The sequence below is a fragment of the Mus musculus genome, chromosome 7, assembly GCF_000001635.26.
Source record: "Mus musculus strain C57BL/6J chromosome 7, GRCm38.p6 C57BL/6J".
Lineage (NCBI taxonomy): Eukaryota > Metazoa > Chordata > Mammalia > Rodentia > Muridae > Mus > Mus musculus.
The window spans coordinates 60915247-60940762 of record NC_000073.6 but is presented as its reverse complement, the minus strand read 5'-3'; the positions used below and the strand labels follow the sequence as shown (position 1 = coordinate 60940762).

General features: G+C 35.6%; 1 long non-coding RNA gene across 1 annotated transcript; it reads left to right on the top strand.

The window, feature by feature from the left end:
* Positions 1–879: 879 nt before the first annotated feature.
* Positions 880–25236, top strand: Gm29729 (predicted gene, 29729). Its single transcript, NR_169101.1, has 4 exons — positions 880–1007; positions 17475–17942; positions 18246–18286; positions 22508–25236. It is a non-coding gene; the product is annotated as a predicted gene, 29729 (long non-coding RNA).
* The last annotated feature ends 280 nt before the right edge of the window (positions 25237–25516 follow it).

The window sequence follows — 25516 nt, the reverse complement described above, 5'->3', positions numbered from 1 at the left end:
ATGTAAAACTTTAATATATTGTATGTAGTGTTTGTATTTTTAACATGTCATATGATGCATGAATATTAAGATAAATGTTTAGAAAATAATGACATCTTACAAACAATTCTATACATTCTCAAATGGACACTGTGCTCATATATACAACATGAAACTCTGCAGATGAAAACACACAGGTATGCAAACATAAAGAAATTGTCAAAGTATGCCTAGATTTTGGATATTATGTTTTAAAAATAAACTACTCTTCATATTTGTTTACAATTATTATAATTTAACACACAGTGTATTATGTGGTAAATAGCTGAATGAAACTGAACACAAACATGCATTTAGATAACTAAACTGTATTTTTGGTAAATTATAATGTGCTTAAATATGTCAACTTGTGTTATACATTTCCAAATTAGCATTGCTTCTTATGATATTGGCACAGGAAGATTACAAAGGTTCACCTCGGGTGTGCACCTGACAGGCCTTGATTACAGGCAGCAGTCCCGAGACACAAATGGAGGCTTTATTGTAGACAGATACACTTAGTCAGATCCAGTCACAAAGGCCCATACATTACTGTACAATTTTCTCTGCTTTAGATAAGAGTTAAAACCAAAGAATAACCACATAATATTTTGATTTTTCTCCTTATATTTCTTTGTCCTTTTTATTCCTGATGCAACAGACAGGGAGGGGGGAGAAAAGATGGAGGAGCTTTGGTGGAAAAATCTCCATGGTAACAACAGGCTTTTGCCTTTTTTTTTTTTTTTCTTTTTGAGATCTCTCTCCTGATTGGTCCCAAACCCTTTCTCTATTTCCCTATGTATACTCAGCCAGTCAGAGACAACCACGGCTAAGGAAATCTATTCACATTATTTTTTTTCCAGTAATGCTCCTGGTTGTTGTCTAGCTCTCAGCAAGGACCAGGTGCTTGCTGCAGATTGACAACAAGCTGCTTCTTGGAGAAGGAGTGCTCTGGAAATCTGCAGATGAAAGGAAAAAGAAAATGCCGGGTAACTTACTATGATTCTTCGCATGCTTTGAATGAAACTGCTCCTGTTTTCTATTCAAGTTTTTTGTTATTACTTATGGCCATGCTTCATTTTTATGATTTATCATTCAGGAATCAGCCTTGGAGTTCTTCTTCATTTACAAGGATGATGTATTAGATCAGCATTCAACATGTGAGAGAGTCAGGAGACCTGTTGCTCCTTAATTTGCTTTAGTAGATCAGATATGGAATTGGTGTTTATATCAGGACAGCATCTCCCACGTGGTTGTGTGAGACATTCTGGAACATTCTCTGACTTCACCTCACCTAATTTGCTAATGCCCTCTGAGAATACTATAAAGCAAACACTGCAATTCTCAGTTGTTTTCATTTTGCTGCCATCAAATTCCTCACAAATTTTACATTACATTTCAATCCAAACTCAACATGAGGTTTATGTTGTTGCTGGGAACAAACATAGTTCTTTGTTCATACTTAAATATCTGCACACATCATTCTTTAAGAACAGTAAAACCAAAGATTTTGTGTATGCTCCAATGAAAAAGCTTAACCTAACAAAATTTCATTTCTCTTTCTTTTTTCTTTTTTGTCATTGAATCTTAATATACTAATGTTTGCAGCCAAAACCCCGTTTCCATGTTTCATAGTATGTACACTTGCTTTGTCTTAATCACTATTTCGTATCACAGAACAGTTTTTCAATTGTGTTTACTAGATATCATTCTGTGGCTTTCATGTGTTCTGTGGTAATTTTATAAAATTCAAGTTTCTCTTCTTGTGCATGATCTAGGAGCCTCAGTTGCATTTAATTTTATCTAAATTTTGATAGGATGGGGAATCAATTGATGCTAATATGTTTTATCATCCTATTTCATTCTTGGGTTATATTTAATGTTCATGTCTCATTAGTTTTCAATTTAATAACATTTATTTAGGACAGAAATTGTTCTTATCAAAGTCTTTTCCAAGTTTATTATCTCTGTTGTCCTTTTAATTCTATAGTTACCTATAGGGTTGTTGCTCAGTAATTTGTCTTACTGTTCTGTCCAACATCTGTGTTCTTTTTGCTACTATGTATCTAAAGTAATGCTGAACTTTAAGGATTTAGTAGATTATTTGGCTCATTCAAGATAAATGAGCATGCTTCCAAATAACTAAGCAGGTCATAGTAGATGAAAATGGTTAAAGACAGAAGTTGTAATAGAATTTTCGGAAGGTTTATTTTCTATTGCACAGGTGATGCCTAATAATTTGACTAGCAAAGATTACAATTGCCTTTGCCTATTATTATATACAGTGCACACATAAAGAGAAGAAAATTGTTGAAATTCTAATGTTTTAAATTGTGGATTGCAGTGATACAAGTGATTTCCCTTTATAGTGGGTTTGTTATCAGATTTCTTGGAGGAAGGATTTTATAGAAGTAATATCTGTTATCAAATTTATTGGTTTCATTTGGACTGAATGAAAAAGAAGGTTCTGTTTCTCATGATGCCGACTGTTTTGGATGAGGGACTTGGATATATAAATATAGACCCACCTTGTGAGATAGTTCACCTATCTTCTGTTGTTACCTTAACGATGTCTGGGGTCAAATAAATTACAAACTTAGTCACTTGTGTATATTGCACATTTCATTCAATTTGTATTTGTCACTAAGTTCAATAAAGATATGAGGATTTTTACATAGAATCAAAGTTCTTCTTGTATTGAATGTTCATTCTCATGAAGGCAAGTATCTGTGTGGTTTTATTTATGGATCACTTACAATAATACTTGTGAAAAAAGAAGACCTAACATCCAGTGAAGAAACATTTGATATTGATTGGTTAAATGAATTACCAGGTTAAATAATTCCCTAAAATTGTTTCTACTCTAATAAATTATCACTATGTTCCATGTCTATTAATTTCTTTTTTTTTTTTTTTTGATTTCTTAATTTTCACCCTTTGCCTCATCTTGCCTTTTACTCAGGAAAAGAAAAATTCAACAGAATGTCAATAAAATTTTTCCACAGACAATTCTATGAAAAAGTGTATTTTAGTTCCCAGTAAACTACTGAAATGTGAAAATTGTGAGTCATTTATTTACCACTATCTAATTCTCAGAGAATCTTAAATAATGAGAAAGCTGAAAAGGAAAGAAGAGATATAGGAGTAGATCAAGGTGATGTCTAGTTCTATATTTCAAGCCAAAGAGCAGCCATTTTGGGCAATCATCTTTGCCACCTGGTAAAAAGGTATCCAATTTTTTATCTTATGTCTTTTTTATGGTGGAATTTATTGCATTGATTTTGAGAAATGTTAAAGATAGATGATAGATTATTTCTGGAATGCTTGTTGTTATGGGCATGTGAATCTCTCATTTTTTCTTTGTTCTGAGATGACTAATATCTTGTTTTTTCATTGGTGTACATACCTTCCTTATGCTGGAGTTTTGCTTCTAGCATCCTTTGGAGAGCTGGATTGGTAGATAGATAATTCTTGAATTTGTTTTTCTGCTGAGCTATTTTAGTTTCTCCATCTATGTTCAGAGTTGTTATAGTACCTGGGATGGCATTGTGTTCTCTTAAAGTCTCCATGATCTTTGTCTGGAATCTTATTGCTTTTATTTTCTCTGCTGTAATTCTTTTAGATCTGACTGTATATGTTACTTGGCCTTTTTCCCTTAAAGCTCTATTAATTGGATATTTTATTTATTTAAATTTCAAATGTTGTCCCCTTTCCAGATTTCCCATCCAACCCCTCCATCACATCCCCCCTCCTGCCTCCCTAAGGGTGTACCTCCTCCTACCCACCCACTTCCAATTCACTGCCCTTGCATTCCCCTACCCTGGGGTATGCAGGGCCTCTTTTAAAAATACCCATTGTATCAAATACAGAGAAAAAGTGTGGAGCAGAAACAGAAGGAAAGGCCATCCTGAGAATCAATCCCTTGCAGCTTTTAATATCCTATGTTTTGTGAATTTAGTGTTTTGATTATTATGTGACAAGGGTATTTACTTTTATGATCCAAATAATTTGGTGTTCTATAGATTTGTTGTACATTTGAGGACCTCACTTTCTTTAGGTTAGGCAAGTTTTATTCTATGATTTTGCTTAAAATGTTTTCAGGTCCTTTGTGCTGGGAATCTTAGCACTTCTATTCCTAATATTCTTAGATTTGGTCTTTTTATTGTGTCCTGGAATTTCTGGATGTCAGGGGATAGTTTTTGTTGTTGTTGTTGTTGTTGTTGTTTGTTTTTTGTTTTGTTTTTAATTTTCTTTGACACTTGTGTCCATATCTTCTAAGGTATATTCTATATCTGAGATTCTTATTTTTTTATTACTTATATTCTGTTGGTGATGCTTACAGCTGTAATTTCTGAACTTTTTCCTAGGTTTTCTATTTCTAGGCTTGCCTTCATTTCTTCATTGTTTCTACTTTGACATTTATATCTTGGACAGATTTATTCATTTCCTTTACCTTTTTTTTTTCTCACAGTGTTTTCCTTTCCTCTTTAATGAATGTATTTGTGACCTCTTTATAATCCTCTACCTGTTTACCTGTATTTTCCTGTATTTCTTTCAGTGAGTTATTAATATCCTCCTTGAAGGACTCTATTATCTTCATGAGATTGGATTTTAGGTGAGCTTCCTTATTTTCCGGTGTGTTAGTGTGGGGCAGTGGGCTGCGCACAGACAGACCGGTCTCCTGTTGAGCATATGGTGAATCAATCTTTTTGAGTTTTCACCTGTTTAGGCTGTACTGTAGCCCATATAAAATGCAAGTACATATCTATGGTGACAAAAACATATTTCTGTCTACCGAATTGGGGAATATAGATGACATCAATTTGCCATAAGGCATTGGACTTAAAGCCTTGGGGGTTGGTGCCTATCATCTGTAAAGCTGGGGTGTTAATGAGGGATGCACAAGAGGAGCTTATCTTTATTATTCTTTGGAGTTGAGCAAGCATGATGTGGGGGGAGTAGGCATGAAGCCCTTTTATATTTGTGTGCGTGAATTAATGAAATTGATCTGCTTGTTCAGTGGAAGTCATGAATGTCCCTGCCGAGGCAGTTTGATCAGCATTTCCCTCAGATATAAAACTCTGATCTTTAGGTTCATCTGACTGAGTGGGCTCTGGAGCTGTGTTACTATCAGTCTGTCCTATTTTAGATGGCCCTATGCATTGCCTAATTGCTGCTAAGATTGGCAAAAATCACAGGAGGGTATTTTTCTGTCTCGCATATCTTTGTTTTTGATGAGAGAAGCTACTCTGATCCATGAGTCTGGCCTATAAATATTATCATTGGCCAAGCGCTATCTGAAGGACTTCCTCCCAAAACAGGGAGGCATGTTTTTTAGCTATCTTTATTCCTCAATGTTTTAGTAGGCCACATATTTCCCTGGTTTGGGGTGAATTTTTTTATGTAATGGTGAGTTGCTCATGATAGAAAAGAGGAGAAGCATTTGTCCAATGGGAGTGTTCCCTTGGCCTATTTGGCTTCAGGGGATTCCACAGAGTTCCAAAACGCTAAGCCTTCTCACAGATTTAAAAACTGGCAGCAACCCTATGGCTTTTAAGTGGCTACTGCATTACCAGGTTTTCTTTTTGTTTGAAGGAGAAGTTAGATAGTGAGTCTTTGTTAATGCCCTTTGCGGGCTGTTGGGATTTAAACAGAGGCCAGAGGGACCTTCAGCCAACACCAGAGAGTAGCTCTGTTCAGGAGCCTTCAGTTGCCCCATTAGGTTGTCTAAATCCATGTGATGGCAGTGATCAAAAGCACAGTAGGAAAAGACAGATTGTTTCTAGAGGTGTGGGGCTCACCTTCCTGCAGTATCCATTTGGTGAGGTCCTGTATGTTCGAGCTCCACATTGGGAGCCAGATATGGGCCTGGGTACAAGAAGTTTTCCACAGAGATCTCTGGCCAGGCCTGGTGTGACGGTTCCAGTGAAGGGAAGCAAGTGCAAGCAGGGAGACAAGTATCTGCCATGCCTTCTAGGTTGCTCAGAAACTCTGAACTGCTCTGCACTGAGTCTGGTTAGGTGGGGCAAGGAGACGCCTACTATACAGTGAGGAGTTCGGTGGAACCTCAGGTGGCTCTTTGGGAGAGAAAATCTATTCCCAAGTGTTACAGCTCTTGGAACAAAAGACTTAGAAGACAGAGTAGTTCTTGTGTGCCTTTAATTCCGTGGATAGGTTTTATATACAGTTTTGAGCGTCATTCAGGGTTTGACAGCAGGTACCTCTCATTGACTTGGACTGCAAGTTTGAGGGAAACGTTATTTGCATATGGGAAGGCATGGTGCAGCTCCTACATGACTGATAGCCACACACCTCTCATGTGGGGGCTCTGGGGTGGTAAACTTCGACAGGAGCCAGGGATTCAGGAGACATGGTCAAACGCCTTCCATCCCATATCAGTGGAAATCACTACCCACTGGGTTCTCCCCAGAGTTGAAGACCTGTGTTCCACTGGAGACCAGGCTGTCTGTGTGCAGCCCACTGCCCCACATGTTAGTGCTTACAGAGCTTACTGTGGTGCCAGAATTTTGTTCTGGTGATCCCAAAGTATATCAGCATTTTGTTGCTTATGGTCTTGTGCTTGCCTCTTCCCATCTTATTATCCCTGTTATTAGCTGATCTGAGTGTCTCTGTCTGGAGCATGCCTTCTATGTCCCTGAGTTGCTGCAGGTTTCCTGAGAGGCCTGTGGCTCTGGCTGTAGCAGAACTTCTGTGAGGACTTCAACCTGTTTGATATTCAGAGGGGCATGCACACCACTAAACTTTGCCTTCACTGCAGTGGCTTTTCTCAGAAGATACAGGCTGTGGGGTTTTCAGGAGACAGACAAGTTACTGATCTGTTGATGTGGCGTCTGCAGATCTCCTGTAAGGCACTCAGAATTTTGGGACTTTAGAGGAATGAACTATCAGTTACCCTACATGTAGCTATTCTCTTTGGAGACTTTCAGACTATGACATCTGTTGCCCTGTGTGCAGCCAAACACCAGGGAGTCTTTCAGACTGTTGGGTGAGTTGCCCTGTATGCATAGGAACTCCTTGGAGGCCTTCAGACTGTGGTATTGTTAGTGGAGTAGACAAGCTGATGATTGTGCACAGGAGAGACCAGGGGTCTCTAGGTTGTAAGCCCATAGCAGCTGTCTCAGAATATGGATCTCTATATTAAAATTGTTTTGTTTATACTAGTAATGCACTAACCCCGAAGGATACTGTTAAGTTCTTCCCAAAGCTAAGATATATTCATGCTCTAGACTGACAAATTTGAGAGTACTTTCTCAGCCATTTTATGTCTTTGTTACATTTTATTTATATAGCTATGAAGACATGATTTTCTGTATTAGCCATTTTATAAGATATACCATCAGATGATTTAATAGAAGTATTCAAAAATATTATTTAATGATACAAATGCTTGGATATCCACCTGATGCGTAAAGGACCAAGCAGAAAGCAATTCAAGATTACCAGTACTCTGGTACCAAGCAGCTGAGACAGGAACTTAGCCTCAGATTATCACCAGTCAGATACCACAGAGACCCACATAGGCAGACAACATTTGAGATGACCCTTGCCCTATGTGACACTTCAGGCAGGGCATAGCATTCCTGAGACTGCTCCTTACATGACTCTAGACACTTAGAGATTAGGTTCTGCAACTCACCTGGGCAGCACATTAGAACTATCACTGATGATGTGAATGTAAGTGTGCCATACCTGAGGGTATGAGTACAGGAAAGCTGATTAATCTCTGTGCTCTGTTCTGACAGTAGGATTGGATGAATTAGTTCAGAAGAGTTGACCAGCTAACTAGCTCAGATATCTCCCAAGCCCAGATCCAAGGCATTGAGTTACCTTACTCCATTAATAAAATACTGGAACATGTGACTATGCTGTGTCTACAGAGCCATGGTTGTAGGAATTCCATGACACTTGTCAACATGAAGATCTGAGAAATTTCCTATAAAGGTTCCTATATTGATATTGTAGCATACTCCATAGGCCTTGAACCAGTTGGACATCCAATTGCAATCAACATTTGTAAGCAAAGAGGGGTAGGAAAAAAACCTTAGAGATATACTGGGGCAAACTCCAGCTTCCAGGATGACTGTTTTTATTCTCTTTTTGGAGCAAAAAAGCAAGGATAGTGAATGGGAACAAGGGTAAATAATGGTAAAAGGGGATAGGGTAATGCATGGGATTAGGTGTATGATACCAAATTAAAACAGAATCAAAAACATTTTAAATTTGATTTATATGTATTTTACAATGAATTATTTGTCTTATTTTATTTGTACAATTCTCAAATGGTTTTATTTACAAATCAGTGAATTCCTCCTAAATGATCTGGGGTAGAAACTGAATAAAAACCACATTGATTTGGAAGACAAACTTTTCCTGCTAATGCTTAAATTTTCACATAATCTTGACCATGACCAACATCTAAATTTGTTGACAAAAAGACTGTAAAAATTGTCTTATGTATTTGAAATCAATGCAACATGATCAATTTGTTATATGTGGTCAAGATTTTATAAAGATTAAAATGTATTTAATTTGGTCTCAGCTTCAGGATTGTCCTATAAAAATGATAACATTAGTGTAATTTTTAAGAAATTTATTTATTTATACCTCAAATGCTTCACTCCTCCAGGTTCCCCTCATAGTGTTCCTCCCATTCTCTCTGCTCCCCTTTACCCCTGAGAGGGTAGTCTAAAGTAGTCCTCTACTGCATATTTGTCAGAGGTCTTAGACCAGCCTCTGTATGCTATTGTGAGTTCCCGTAAGTTCAGATTAGTTGACACTGTTGGTCTTTTTGTGGGGTTGCCATCCTTTACTTGGCTTTCAATACTTCCCCTAACACTTCCTTAGGTTTTATTTGGTATTGACCCCTGAGAGCTTCTGCATCTCTAGCCTATGAGAATTCTTAGAGATTCCTCATTCCCTACTCCTGGCATCTTCATATTTCAATTCTGTTTCTTGCTCCTTTGGGCCTCTTTCCCTTTCTTTCCCTTACCTGATCCTGTCACCTTCATCCCTTCTATCTCTGCTATCCCACACACTTCCCTCATTCTCTGCCTTCCATGACAATTAAGTTCCTTTTTCTATGTGTGATTCAACAATTCTTACATGGATATTGCTTAAATTCTATGTGTCTATGGTGTATATCATCGTTATTCTGTGCTTTGTGGCTAATATCCACTAGAGGAAAATAATCACATTTAGAAAATATTGTGATTTTTACATGTAGTTTTAAAAGAGTGTCCAAAATTTTCACAAGTATTCACTTTGTATTTGACATGGTTCTCCACAGGACAAAAAAATAATAGAATGTGTATCATAAGATTCACTTCTACTATATTCCTTAAACCATTTTCTTTTCATATTTGCATTGTATATTTTGTCACATATACCAGCCTTCCATAAAAATGTATTGATTGTCTGACCCTAATAAAACATGCATTTTACTAGGACACCATTAAAATTATTTCCTCAAATGTCAAACTTAAATTTATTTATTATTTTTTGTTTTGTTTGTTTATTTTATACCCACTAAGTCCAATAAATGGTTCTCATAAATACACATGTGTTCAGGCCAAGAAATGCCTACCTCCTATCTACAGTTTCCCAATCTTATGTCTTCCCTGTGCTCCTGTTTCTACTTTCAATTTTGCTATCCTGATGATTAATTTAGATATTCCACCAATTGCAGAGTTACGGATACTTGCAAAGACATAGAAATAAAGTTGGTGCAGAGGGGAACTCAATTGATTAAGGAGATTTATATTCCTGAACATTTCTAAGAGACATAAAGAGAAGGACCTTGACCATGTGTCTTAACAGGAACAATGGGGAAATTAGAGGACCTAGGAATCTTTTGTAATAGCTAAATTAAATATCACAGAATTCTAGTTTGCTGTCATTACATCTCTAACCAGTAAAGGAAATCTTTTAAAATAAATTTTATTCAAATATTAGTTTCTATCCTTCCCAAGAAATTATTTCAGGTTTAATCCAGATGACTAATCTACCTAAATAAAAATTTTGGTGATTTTCTTCCATTATATTTTTAAATGTTTTTATTGGTTATTTCATTTATTTATATTACAAATGTTACTTCCTTCCTTGTTTCAACAACACAAACTCCCGATAGTTTCTCCTGCTCCTTGTATGTGGGTGATCCCCCAACCAAACACCAACTCCCACCTCATCTGTGTAGTATTCCCCTACACTAGTGTATTGAGCCTTCAAAAGACCAAGGGCCTTCCCTCCCATTGAAACAAATAAGGCCATCCCCTTCTACATATGCAGCTGGAGCAATGGGTCCATCCATGTGTAATCTTTGATTGGTGTTTTAGTCCTTGGAGGTTCTAAGACTTCTGGTTGTTTGATATTATTGTTCTTCCTATGGGGTTGCTAAATCCTACAGCTCCTTTAGACTTTCCCCTAAATCCTCCATTGGAGACCCCATGCTCAGTCTGACGGTGGGCTGCATTTCTGCGTCTGTATTAGTTAGGCTATGTCAGATCGTCTCAGGAGACAGCTATATCAGGCTTCTGTCAGCAAGCACTTCTCTCAAATGCCTTTCAGATAGCAACTGTGCCCATGTAGATGCCCCAACACTTTCAGGAACACATTTTTGTAGCTGCTTTTCTCCTCCTTTATTGTATGTAAAAACAACTCAATTTGCCTAGCCAAAGAATTAGGAATAATACATGGAGAAGCATATGGTAAATATATTTTATCATTTATTAATTAATTTATTCACTTTACATGTAGAATGTAGGCCCCTCCTCCAGATAGATAGATAGATAGATAGATAGATAGATAGATAGATAGATAGATAGATAGATGGATAGATGGATGGATGGATGGATGGATGGATGGATGGATGGATGGATAGATAGGTAGATAGATAGATAGATAGATAGATAGATAGATAGATAGATAGATAGATAGATAGATGGATAGATAGAGATATAGATGTAATGTAGATGGAGATGTAATGTAGATAAAGATATAGATGATATAGTTATAGATCTTGTTGATAAAATCCCTGATAGACTCTGGTTATATAGTCTCTCTGGGTCTGTGGATTGTAGTATGATTGTCTCCACAGATTGATGCCTGGTGAAAATATAATCAGATATGCTCCTTCACCAACTAAGGGGAGGAGAAGGAAAGAATCAAACATCATTATGAAATTGGGGAAACCTGTGAAAATGGGTAGAGTGAGTAGTACATGGTCTAAAAATTCACATGAGCAGGGCTGATAGAAGCACAAGGGACAGAGTAGTAATCATGGAGCCAATATGTATCTTTGCTTGGTTCCTGTATGCATGATGTGGTTGTTTAGCTATGGTTTTATGATACTCCTAAAAGTGAGAGTTCAGATATGGCTTGCTCATTTGCCTAATCTTGGAACAATTGTTTCCCTACTAAGTTGCCTCATCCAACCTGGATATGAGGGTTTATGTGTAGTCTTACTGATTCTTGTTTTACTGGGTTGAGTTGCTATCTATTGGTTACCTGAATTGTTCTGAATTAAAATGGAGAAGCAGAATTTTGGGGTAGTGGAGAAGTTGGAGAACCATGGAGGAGTGAAAGGAAGGAAGATAGTGTAGGGATAAATTGTAGGAGAGACAAATATATATAACCATTAAAAAAGGAGGCAAGAGCTGGGCATGGTGGCACACGCCTTTAATCCCAGCACTTGGGGGTCAAAAGCAGGCAAATTTCTGAGTTTGAGGCCAGCCTGGTCTACAAAGTAAGTTTCAGGACAGCCAGGGCTATACAGAAAAATCCTTTCTCAAAGAAGAAGAAGAAGAAGAAGAAGAAGAAGAAGAAGAAGAAGAAGAAGAAGAAGAAGAAGAAGAAGAAGAAGAAAAAGAAGAAGAAAAAGGACAAGGAAAAGGAAAAGGAAAAGGAAAAGAAAAAGAAAAAGAAAAAGAAAAAGAAAAAGAAAAAGAAAAAGAAAAAGAAAAAGAAAAAGAAAAAGAAAAAGAAAAAGAAAAAGAAATAAAGAAGGCAAGTAGGAAATTCTAGTACCATCATCAAGTATTTCTCATCTAATACTGTAATTGTTCAAGAGCAAATTCACACCAATTTATATGTAAAGGACCCTTACTTTATATATATTTTCCGTGGAAGTATAAAGACATAGAAAAGCAGAAGTAATTTTCTTATTATTAATTTTATTTTAAAAGTTAAAACAGCAATTACATCCTTTCAATCCTAACTTCATCCCCATCCATATTTTTCCATTCCCATCCCTTAAGTCACACTAATGACATCTACTCAAAAGTATATTTGTGTGTATATATGAGAGAGGAAGACAGAGACAGAAAGAGAAAGACCTACTTATTAATTTATACTAAAACATCTAAGAATTCTTTATAACTATATATGTTTTAGAGTATCCTGTGTCAGTTGGATAACCTGTCAAACAGCACATCTGTAAAGAATGATTACTCTGCTTTAGTTAGGCATCAATATTTGCCTGTAGTTCTTCCTCTATGGTTGGGGTATTTGGAGAGTTTTCTCTTTTGCCATAGTGTTGTCATATCTGCAAGTTTTTTTTTAAATATGGACAGCATGTTAAGTATTGAGTCCCTATAGAATATATCTCATTGTACAGGCTTTGTTCATTAGGCTCTTGAATCTTTCTTCCATCCTCTGAATCTTCTCTAAACAGAGGTATAGGACTGTGCTGACACCGATCAGTTAATTTTTCTCTGTATTTTTTGGCATATCTAATCAATATAACAATGTTCATTGATTTTAGGGTAGATAAATGTTTACCCATGGAAAATATTTTACAAGAGATGTTTGGAAATATTCTGCTTTAGGAATGTTACATTAGAAAATAGTTTTTATTGTTATTTAATTCATGACCCTCAAATTCATGGACAGGTTTCTATGTTTATTGTGGCAGACATGAATATTTTGTGGACCATATATTGCATGAATATTTTGTGTACCTTATGTCGATTTATATAGCTACTTCATCACACCCTGGATATTATCCCAATAATCTGTGATTAAAATATCATTACATTGTTGACATTGTGGCTCACTGACTTTTCAGCCCAGCAGAAATATTGAAGTTTTTCTCCATTTAAATAATCTATAGCATCTTTGGATGTTAAATGAGTGAATGCTCATATAGCAGGTCTCCAAGTCATTTTCAGTTAAAATTCTAGAGATAAAAAGTCCACAGAATGTATTATATTCAGAAGTTGTTTCTGCCTTGAAGATTATGAAGACAACAAATATTTTGGCAGTACACTATATTACTTTGCAAAATTCTTTCAGTCTTCTTACAATTATCCAGTACAAATGAGGTTTTACAAGTTAAGAAAAGGTATTCTACTGCTGTAGTACATTATACTAAAATTAACATAAGATATTTTAGATTATTTACATGTATATGCACATAAACTTGCACACGTGAAATGTAAAATTTAAAATTTAAATAAAAATAAAATAAGGTTTACCTATGGCTTTTACAGTCATGCTCTGTGTTCTTCATTTTGACTCCTTTTTTTGTTTTGTTTTTGTTTTTGTTTTTGTTTTTTGAGACTGGGTTTCTCTGTTTAGCCCTGGCTGTCCTGGAACTCACTTTTTAGACCAGGCTGGCCTTGAACTCAGAAATCCTCCTGCCTCCCAAGTGTTGGGATTAAAGGTGTGTGCCACCAATGCCCAACACATTTTGACCTCTTAACCACAGTATTGTCTTCTTACCACAAAAATTCCATATCATGTTTTTCATTTACATCATTTTAGTTGTGTTCTACAATTTTTCCTGCAACCCATGATCCATGAAACTATTGAAGACCCTGTAGTTACTTTAGTTTATCTCCAGACATCTAACGTTCAGTGCTGAATATAAGAGAAACATCCTCCTCTATTTATTGTTTGAGGTGAGTATAACCTGACATGTAAACTAATTGCAGTGCATCATGACATTTCACCAGTCTTTTTCTTATACAAGTCTTCTAGTGTGAGAACACTCTGATTTTAGATATATCAACATTTATCAAAATGCATTCATCAAATCCTTGGTACAAAACTCTGTAGAACCAAAGTGAACTAACTTGTTATCAGTCATTAGCCAATTTTACCACAAGCATTTAGAAAGCATTTTTCATTACTTGTACTACACATAGCTCAAGACCTCTGTATTGATGAAGCACCCATAAAACTTTTTAATTGCATACTTTATGGCAAGAGACATCTGAGGATAAAATTTATAGAGTACCTCCATCTTGGAATACTAGCTAGATAGGATACTATTGGTAACCCTAACTATTCCAACCATGAATTATGAACTTTCAGCTTATACTGTATAGGAAATTGAACAGCCTAAATTCTGACTAAGAATGGACCAAATGAAAGACTCTTGGTTATTTTTACAAAAAAAAAAATGCTTAAAATACCTCCAAATTATAGCTCTCAAGAATCCCTATTTTTGGAGATCAACATTTCTCAGACTGTGAATTGGACATTCTTTGGAGAGTTCTTTATGAGATATAATGAGTACCAGAGGCTTACATTATGATTTAAAATATTTATGAAGTCGTGACACATTATTTCCATGCTTGTGGGTCACCTCAACATGAGGATATATAAATTCCCAAAGCATTAGGAAGTTTAAAAATCATTCCCCTACATGGATAAAACCTAGATTCTGCCCATTAAATTCTTTTTAGTTATTTTTTTTTTTTTGTTTTTCAAACTCAAAAGTTAGATCATTTATTAGTGGCTGGAAATCTATATAGTAAGACTACACTTGCAAGATATTTCATGGGTGAACAATCACAAAAATACACATGCACTCCCTTGAAAGACATGTAATCAACAAAAGAAAAAGTCACATTACTCATTATATCCACAACTCTGAGATGAGAGAGCCTGCTTCTACATAGTTAACTCAAAAGAATTGCTTGTTTATCAGTATTTCTTCCAATTAGATAGCCATTATAAGAAGACATGCTTACTTTTCTTCTAATTACAATGTTATTTTGAAGAAATTTTTAATTGGGGTATATATATTTATAGAAGTGTATGCATTCTATTGCATTTTATGTCATTCTATTATATGAATTATATTATATTGCATCTGATTATATTTCATTCACAGTAATCCTGTAATTATTCTGTCAGCTCCTGTCTTCTCAGCCCCACTCATTCTGACCCTTTGTGTTTTTCCAATAATCCTCTTTCATATTTTTTCTTATTTATTTTTATTGGATATTTTAACTATTTACACTTCAAATGTTATTCCATCTCCTGATTTCAACACTGAAACATCCATATCCTAACTCCCATTGCCCTACTTCTATGATGGTGTTTTACCTCCCACTCACCCACTAAAACCTCACCTCCCTGGCACTCCTCTACACTGAGCAATCAAGCCTACATATGTCCAAATGCCTCTCCTCCTATTGATGCCAGACAATGCCCTCCTTTGCTACATATGGGCTGGAGTCATGGTTCCCTCCATGTGTACTCTTTGGTTGGGGAATTAGTCCCTGGATTCCCTGGGGTATCTGGTTAGTTGTTATTGTTCTTCCTGTGGGGGATGCAAACCACTTCAGCTCCTTCTGCCCTTTCTCTAAATCCTCCATTGGTGTCCCCATGCTCAGTCTAAAGTTTGACTATGAGCATCCACATCTGTATTGTCAGGCTCTGGGAGAGCCTCCAGGGGACAGTTTTAATAGAATCATGTCAGCAAGCAGATATTGGCATCAGCAACAGTGCCTGTGTTTGGTTTTTGTATATGGGATGGAACCACAGGTGGAGCAGTCTCTGGGTAGCCTGTCCTTCAGTCTCTACTCCAAACTGTGTCCCTTATTTCTTTAGAGAGGTGCCATTCTAGGTTAAAAATTTGGAGATGTTTGGGTGGTCCTATCCTCCAACCAAGGTCTTTTCTAACTTCTGAATATAGTCTCTACAGGTTCTCCCTCCCCTTTGTTGAACATTTCAGCTAATATAATCCCTGTAGGATCCTGGTAGCTTCTTGCCTTCCAGGCATCTGGGAATTGCTGGTTGCTATTCCCAGTTCTCCACTCCCCATTTCCACATAACCATGTTCAAATTCCTGACCCTGTGTATATCATCTTTTTAGTTTTTACCTTTGACTTTATTGTTGATTTTCTTAGACCAAATACCCACCATTCACAAGACTAAAGATTTTACATGTGGATATTAAGCTACTTTTGAGACACTTCCTTGTCTTGAAGAATATTATAAGGACTTACTGTTTTGTAAATAGTATCCTTGTATTTACATTGATAAACCAGTTGTACTTGAATCACTGATGTTCAGTTTTAATAATCATGGATAGCCTGAGATAAAAGGAACATGGGGTCAGAATGTTGGTTCATTTGGGAAGCAAATATTTAAATTATTTAAAATGATATTATTATAAGAATACAATTGATTTGTTTCATATTTAGTAATTCATACTCTTAGAACACTTATCAAACTGTCACTATACTAACATTATAATTATGTTAATGGTATTTGGATACTGACTTTTTTTTACTGCATAAACCCCCATTTGGATATGAGTTTTAACATTAAGAAGGAAAGAAGAAAAAGCACAAGCATGACTGATCTCTGGCTCTCCATCTTGAAATTCCTTCAAGAGTTCCACTCAACTATTCTGTTTATTCATCTATTAACTCTTCATAACCTTTTTAGCTAAAGATAATTTTTTTTTACTTCTTTTCTCACACCCCTACAGGAAATACATATCCTTCAGTCCTCACATCATTGCAGAGAGTAGACAGTAGGACTAGTGACCATATCCAAATTTATATCCATGCTGATTCCTTTGCAAATGGATATGGTCCAAATTGGATATCGGTCTTTCAATCACAGGTGTTCAGTGTGTGTGTGTGTGTGTGTGTGTGTGTGTGTGTGTGAGAGAGAGAGAGAGAGAGAGAGAGAGAGAGAGAGAGAGAGAGAGAGAGAGAGAGACTAATTATGATTTATTTTATTAATTTTTATTATGAATCAGGTTTGGATTTATGGAAAACTTCTGTTGCCTCCTGTCAGGTAAACACTTATCATTTTTGAATGTGTTTGGTGTGACAAACTGTTTTCTTTTGAAGAAAATTTAATTTTATCTTACATTAAAATGTAATTATTTTCAACTACATTTAGGTTTGTTTTTGTTTTTTGTTTTTTGTTTTTTTGTTTTTTACTTAAAATTATTGTAACATTTTCTAAAAGAACAGTATCTTGCTTTCTAGTGAACACACCATGCACTCAACCCTATAAACTAACATATGGGTCTAAAGAGAGAACACACTATCTGATTTTCTAGGAAACTTCTTCACAGATCTCTGACTGGAATCCTAAACAGAGAAAAAAAGTGATGATTGCATGGTTAAATATTTGAGGTTTTAAAATCTGATGTGAATATTAACTATATTTCACATTTTAAATTGCAGCAGAGACGGCGGCAGAGGCAGCGGCAGAAGCGGCAGCGCGAGCGGGAACAGCAACTGCTTCAGCAGCGCCAGCAGCAGCAGCAGCAGCAGCAGCAGCAGCAGCAACAGCAACAGCAGCAACTGCTGCAACTGCAGCTGCAGCAGCAGTGCCAGCAGCAGCAGCAGCAGCAGCAGCAGTGCCAGCAGCAGCAGTGCCAGCAGCAGCAGCAGTGCCAGCAGCAGCAGCAGTTCCAGCAGGAGCAGCAACAACAGCAGCAGCAACAGCAGCAGCAGCAGCAGCAGCAGCAGCAGCAGCAGTGCCAGCAGCAGCAGCAGCAGCAGCAGAGGAGAAGGAGAAAAAACAGGAGGAGCAGGAGGAGCGGGAAGAGCAGGAAGAGCAAGAGGACCAGGAGGACCAGGAACACCAGGAGGAGGAGGAGAAGAAATAATGAGTGATTGTGTCTCCGTTTATGGAAAGAGTTTGATGGGGTACTAATGTTGGTAAATATAATATTCAAACATGAAATTCTAATAAAATAAGTGAAAGATATCAGAAAGCCTTCAAAATCCTGCAAACACAATATACAGAATATATATTAAATTTAATTGACAACTATACCTTCTTAGATCTATTGTTCATTTGATAATTATTTCAAATTTTTTCTTCTCCATTTAATAGTATGGCTCTTAAGAGACCTGCAGTGTATGTTAAGACTATTTGGATTTGTGCTTTCATAAGGCTTAAAATGTTTATGTATTTTTTTTTAATTTTCTATTTGTATCTTTGTATAGCATCTTTGAAGAAATGTGTACTCAAAGAATTACTCATGTAGGTAAGATACTTTTTGTTTTTTATATTTACAATATGTTTGCATGTCATAGACCTAGAGTTGTATTTTCTTCTCATTTAATGCTTTAAATTTCTGTTATTTTGTTGTTTCAGATGTCTACACTTAGTAACAGTGAGCTCATAATTTTCTATTATTGTTAAAATTGTTACTAATTTTCTTTGACTTTCATATTTTATTACTTATTGCATTGAGTGTAATTTCTCCCTAGATGTTTAATGTAGGAGAGAGAGAATGAAAAAAGAAACTGAAGCAGCATAGGAAAAATGTGGAGCAACAGAAGTGCTAACTGTAGCACATCTCCCATGGGATATATGAAATCTAACTACTCCTGGGTTCAGAACATCCTCCCCAGGCTCTACCTTTCTAAAGAACCATGGTCAGACAAAATTGAGCTTTTTATATGGCCCATACTAACCATTGTGGTATATTATTCATATTTCAAAGTTATTTAATTTTGCTAATTGCAATATATTTTTCAACGATTACTTTTGTGGCTACATATGTGAACAATTATTGTTTTACATGAGGCAATTAAATTAGCTTACATGATATTTTTAAATTTGAATTTTTTTCTAAGTTTAGATTCCTATTTATGGGAACCATTTTTAATTAATCATTTTACTGTGTGTGCTGAAAAATCTATTCACATTTGTTATTCACTTCAATATATACTATATCTATCTATATATCTATGTATCTACCTATCTATAAACATCTTTGGATAAATGTGTGCTCAAAGACTTACTTATGTAGGTATAACACTGTTTCTTATATTTATAATAGATTTACATTGCATATAACTAGGGTGGTACTATATCCATATAAAAGTATCTGTCTGTGTGTGTGTGTGTGTGTGTGTGTGTGTGTGTGTGTGTGTATATATACAAGGAAAAATTTGACAGGACATTGTCTATCTGTAATCCCAACTTGGACTAGACTAGCTAGGCTATAAGTTTACTTATCTAAGTTTATACTGATCTAAGTTTAATGATAGACCATGTCTCAAAATATGTGAAGGAAATTGAATGGAAGACAGGCAATCTTGAGATCTTTACACTATATATCTGTGTTCACACCTCGCTTCTATACACAAATGAACATGTACATGCACGTATACTTCCAAACACATGATGCATTCTTACATTTTCTTTTGGAAAAATACTACTTTGTTACCTAAGATTTAACACTCTAGATATAGTTGGAATTGTTTCCAAACACACAAAGATCCACAGGATTTTAACCTTTTCTGTACTAGGACTTAAAAAACACAGACCACTATCATTGTCTTAACTGCAGGTTTTTGAGGAGTAAATTTTATTCCACTGAAGAATAACATAGTTATAATTATTTCAATTAAAGAAAGTGTTTATCAAGCTCTCATTTCAATTGTTATTTCAGGATGCTCTTTCAAAGTTAAGTATCATGGATTTCCTTATGAATTGTAAATTGTTTGGCCATAGAACCAAGTATAATTTTTCTGTGCCTTGGAGGATTATGGTCATAACCTCTAAAGAGTTTTTAATTTGGGCCTTAGTCACAATAGTAAGATTCTAGTGAATTGATCAGAACATTTAAAATATATGTGGGAATTATTAATAATTTTAAAATGTGCTTATGGTACCTTTAAATTATTTGTATTTGTTCTGTTAACAATTTCTTATGCATACAGAGTTTTCATAATGAAAGCATTTAAAATGAATGATTAATATTATGCCAAGTATAGTTTCTTAATGGGCAAACTACTTTAAAGACCCATGTAAGTGATAATTCAACTTAGAGCAGTAAGTACTGAAAATTTGTTTTTTTTTTTTTTTGTTTTTTTTTTTGTTTTTTTTTTTTTGTTGTTTTTTTTGTTTTTTTTGTTTTTTCGAGACAGGGTTTTTCTATAGCCCTGGCTGTCCTGGAACTCACTCTGTAGACCAGGCTGGCCTCGAACTCAGAAATCCGCCTGCCTCTGCCTCCCAAGTGCTGGGATTAAAGGCGTGCGCCACCACGCCCGGCTCTGAAAATTTGTTTTTATAACATAGAATTACAAACCAGTCTCAGGTATATGAATGGGTGTAGCATATGAAATCAAGCTGCTTTCATATTTTAATAGCAGATGAATTTACATGGGTATTTAGCACAAGAGCCAAATCATATATCATTAAGTACTCTTCCAACATTCCCTGCAAAATAATACAACCCAAGATATAGTCATAGAAATCTGAAAAAGAATTTGAAAAAAAAATATTTTCTTAACATAAGGGAATTTTGCATAGAAATAAAAGAACATTAAATAAGAGATATGAATGTGAACATTTTGTTAATTAATTTACATATGGTCACATACATATCTTTCTAAAAAGAACTGCACATTATTTAATTTTTGTTTTATGATTCACTTTACATTCTGATGACAGCCACATCTGTTCTCTGATCCTTCTTCCACTCTTACAAATCCCTCCCCTCTACAATATGCACATACTTTGGGGGAAACAGAGATCCCACTGACTACCACTGGACACTAAGTCATCTAGTACAGTATGTCTAGGCAAAATTTCTCTCAATGTGGTACAACCAGGCTGTTCAGGTAGGGACAGGGATCCAATGGCAGAGGACAAAGACCAACACATCCCCAACTCCAGTTCCTAGGGGACCCACACGAATTCCAAGCTCACATTTGCTACAAGTGTGTAAGGAGTTTAGGTCCAGGACCTACATGGTTCCTGACTAGTAGCCCAGGATCTTTGAGTCCACATGGTATACCATGTTTGTTAACTCTATGGGTCTTATTGTGGTGTCATTATCCCCATGTCTTGCTCATTTCTATAGCCCACTATTCCATAATACTCCCTGTTTGTAGTACCTGTTGTTTGGCTGTGAGATTCTATGTCAGTCTCCATCAGCTGCTGAATGAAGCCTCTCAGAAAATAATTATGCTAGTTTCCTGTCTCACAGCATAGAGGAATATCAGTAACAATGTCAGATGTTCTCTTTCATATGAGTTTGGTCTCAAGTTGGGTTAGTCTTCAGATGGTTAGTCCCTTATTCACTGCTCCATCTTCATCCTGGCACATCAAATTTGTATTCAAATTGGTTGTAGGCAAGACAAATTTTGTGTTGAACACTTTATGATGAGTTGATGACATCTTTCTTCTCTACAAGTCCTACCATGCTACAGAAGGTAGCTAATTCTGTCTCTGTATCCCCTTCTGGTAGGAATCTCAGATAATGCCACTCTCCAATACTCCCTGTATTCTCTCCCTTCCCATGCCTCCAACTAGTTACCATAGATGCCCCATAACTATTTTCATTCTCAATCCCAGCTTTCTTTTGCCTCCCACACTCCCAAAACTTACCACCTTCTCTGCTCCCCTTATCACCCTCTTATCTAGCCTGTTGTGTCTCTTTATCCACCTCTGATAACTATGTAGTTATGAGTGAAATTTGTCCATTCTGCATTTGGACTTCCATATTACCCAGTTTCTTTGGGTCTGTGGATTGTAGCATATTCGTCTTGCATTTTATGGCTAAAGTCCACTCATAAATGCATACATACCATGAGGGTTTCTGGATCTGGGTTATCTAACTCAGCCTTTTATTCCCAAGTTCTAATCATTTCCCTGAAAAATTCATGATGTCTTTTGTTTTTACAAGCTGAAATATTCCATTGTGTAGATGTACCATATATTTTTCTGTTCTTCATTAGAGGGACAACTATGATGACTTCAGTTTCTGACTAAAGAACAAAGTGGGTATGAATATAGGTGAGAAGTGTTCCTGTGATACAATGTGGCAACTTTGGGGTCTATGCCCAGAAGTGGTAGAGCTAGGTCTTTAGTAGATCTATTCTCAGTTTCCTGAGAGACTTTCAAATTAATTTCCAAAGTGATTGTAAAAGTTTGCACTCCCACCGACAACGGAGGAATGTTCTCCTTACTCTACATCCTTCCCAACATGTGTTATCACATGAGTTCTTTGATCTTGGGAATTTTGACTGGTATAAAATTTACTTTCAGGATCATTTTGATACTGTTTTCTAGTGACTGAGGGCATTGAACATTCTCTAATCTGTACACCATTCCTTACAAACGCTCTAAGCACTTTAAGTTTGATTATGGAATATTTATCTACATATACTTTTGCTTGTAGTTTAATGTATGCATATGTTACATTTATCCCAGTGTTTGTTTTAATGCATATTATATATGTCTGATACAGAATCTCACTGTGCTGCCATCTGGGACATCAAGTTCATTTGTGAACCCATGCTTCCTCTCAGCATCATAAGAAGATCACTACAGAAGCTGATCACCACACTTAGCTAGTGGTATTGTAAAATCTCTTCATTAATGACTTTCATTTTTGCTTGCTTGTGTATAAAATTGAATTGAAAGTTTATATTATCTCATTTGCTAACAGGTTTGCTTAAAACCCTCTTAGAAATAACATTTTTATTACTTGTCATGTTTTTTTTTATTTACAGCAAGATATTTAAACACTGAATATATTTTGTAGTATTTAATTTTTCATTATTTAAAACAATGTTTAAATCAAATATTCAATTATATTATGCCATTCCTCCAAGTTCTTCATATTGTCTCCCATTTTCTACCCAACTTTAAGTTCTTTGTCAATAAAGATACAAAAATCCAATTGAAAACAAACCCCTCAAAATCAGGAAAACACATTCAAAACAAACAATCAGAAAACCCCAAACAAACAATAAAGAAAACAACAAAAATAAAAACAAAAACAAAAAAAACACCAAACAGTAACAATGTAACAGAACATTCATAAACTCAGAAAACTTGATTTGAATTATTTTTGATCAACTACTGCTGATCTTGAGGCCCATCCTAGTTGATGTACTAGTTTCACTCTTTCTGGAAAACTAATTTTATCTTTCTCAGTGGTTATATGTGAAAGTACAGTTGTTGACATTTATTCTGTTGCCTACACTTTCACTTTTTTATTATATATATAAATATATATATATATAATATATACTTATTCATCCATTCATTCACTCCCTTTTAATATGTAAGAAAATTAAATATAACAAAATAAAGCAGAAACTATCTATAATAGTAATATACTAATCAAGAATGACATGTTTGCAACAAGGTCTACAAGTAGCTTCTGGGAACATGCCTGCAGTTAGTTCTGATTGGTAAATGAAGATGCCAGCAGCTAATAGTTGGGGAGGAGAGACAGCTTCAGGATTTAAGATTCCCAGGTTTACAACCATAAGGAAGCAGAAAGACAGAGAGACGCAATGACTGAGAGGTGTGCTGAAGAGAAAAGCAGAGCCACTATGTAAAGGATTCAGGAGAACATGGCCTGGAGAGCTGCTTAAAGTCAAGGGCAGCCAAAACAGAGTGAAAAATATAGTAAATAGTAACCCAGAATTATCTGTGAAAGCAAGAGAATAACAGCATAGGGATTACACAGTTGCTCAGTTACTGTGCTACTTAAATCATATTAAATATAAAGGCTGTATGCTTTTCATTCATAAACATAAACTATTGAAGCTGATAGTCATCAATATGATATTTATTTAAAAATAAATACTACAACTATGAAATTGGCATTGGGCAAGGAAAATCAACAGAAGATGTGAGCCTAAGACAAGGCACAATAATACAAGGCTTAATTTGTATACTCAGTCATACGATAAAATCCCTTAATTGGAAGTCATAGTATTTGTGAGAAGAGCCTAGTATATTACCAAAGACCCTGGAATGTTCCACTGTAAGTTCTATATTGGCACTGAATTGACGTCTCCACTTTAATAAAATTTCTAGGAATGGTCATCAACAATGGGGCTTGCTATAACTGTAGCAAGGCCCTATAGGAGAGGACCCTATAGTTTTGGCTACAATTTGGGTTTTTTGAAATTTCTGTTTTTATTATGACAGTCCTTTTGGCCCAGGACTCAATTAAATGTAAACCAATTCCAGTGTTGGAACCTTTGTTTGGTGACAAGTGATGGCCTGTGGAGATCAATTATTTGGTAATTTCATTTAGATCACACACACACACACACACACACACACACACACACACACACACACACACATTCTATCTAGTGCCCCCTTATTTTAAGCTATTTCTACTGTATTCCTTTCCACAATTCACTCTCCTCACCTTAGCTGTTTCTCCCTGTTTTCTCTTCCACAACCTCCTCTCTTCCTCCATATCATACACCAATTGATTCCAGCCCAATTCCCAATCTGTTCATTTTGTCTAGTCCCTTACTTATGTCAGTATAGGCTTTACAAAACTTGTACATTATCTGATATTTTTTTTAAAAAAGAACAAATACTATTTTACCTAATGACTGCCTTGAACAGAACATCTGGGACAATGTCAGATGGAGGTGGCATCAATGTGTAACAGATGATATTTATAATTCCAGATATACTGATGTATTTATTATCTATCATCTATCTATCTATCTATCTATCTATCTATCTATCTATCTATCTATCTATCAATCTATCTACCTAGCCTCTACCTAAATATTAGTTTCCATATATGTTTAGGGAATTTCAGTTTTGTAACTATTATTTGAGTTATTTTTTTCAAAATCAAGAAAGTGGCTAGGGATTTTCAAAGACTTTTATTTTATTTTACTGAACATGAAATGATCGTGTAATTCTTTGTCATTACCTGTATTAATGTAGTACTTAACATGAGCTCTTTATATATGTTAAGCTAGTCCTACATATTTAGGTCACATTTACAATATTATAGTATAAAAGCTTCTCTATCTGTTGTATGGTTTGTATTGTATTTGTTACTATATATCTTCATTTTGTATTATTATTTGATGTTTTTCATGGAATATATTTTAATTATTATCTTTCAACTTTTCCAACTACTCCCGGATCTTCATGTCTCCCTACCAATAAAATTTCATCCACACTTGGTTGTGTAAAAGGTAACTATCTCTGTGTCTGTCTCACCTTCCCCAAATAATAAAAAACAAAACATAAAAAAATCAAATTAAACAAACACCCAACGAAGTGAAAAAGTACAATAATAAAATGAATCAAATACCCAAAAGAGAACAATGAAAAGTGGATCTGTTTTTGGTGTTGCCATCTTTAGGTCCTGCCCTGGATGTAGTTGATATAACCAGTAGCACTCCATTGGAATAGATGAGTTTTGCCTTTCTACATAGCAGGTATCAAACACAAATCATGTTTTGGTTAATGATGGTAC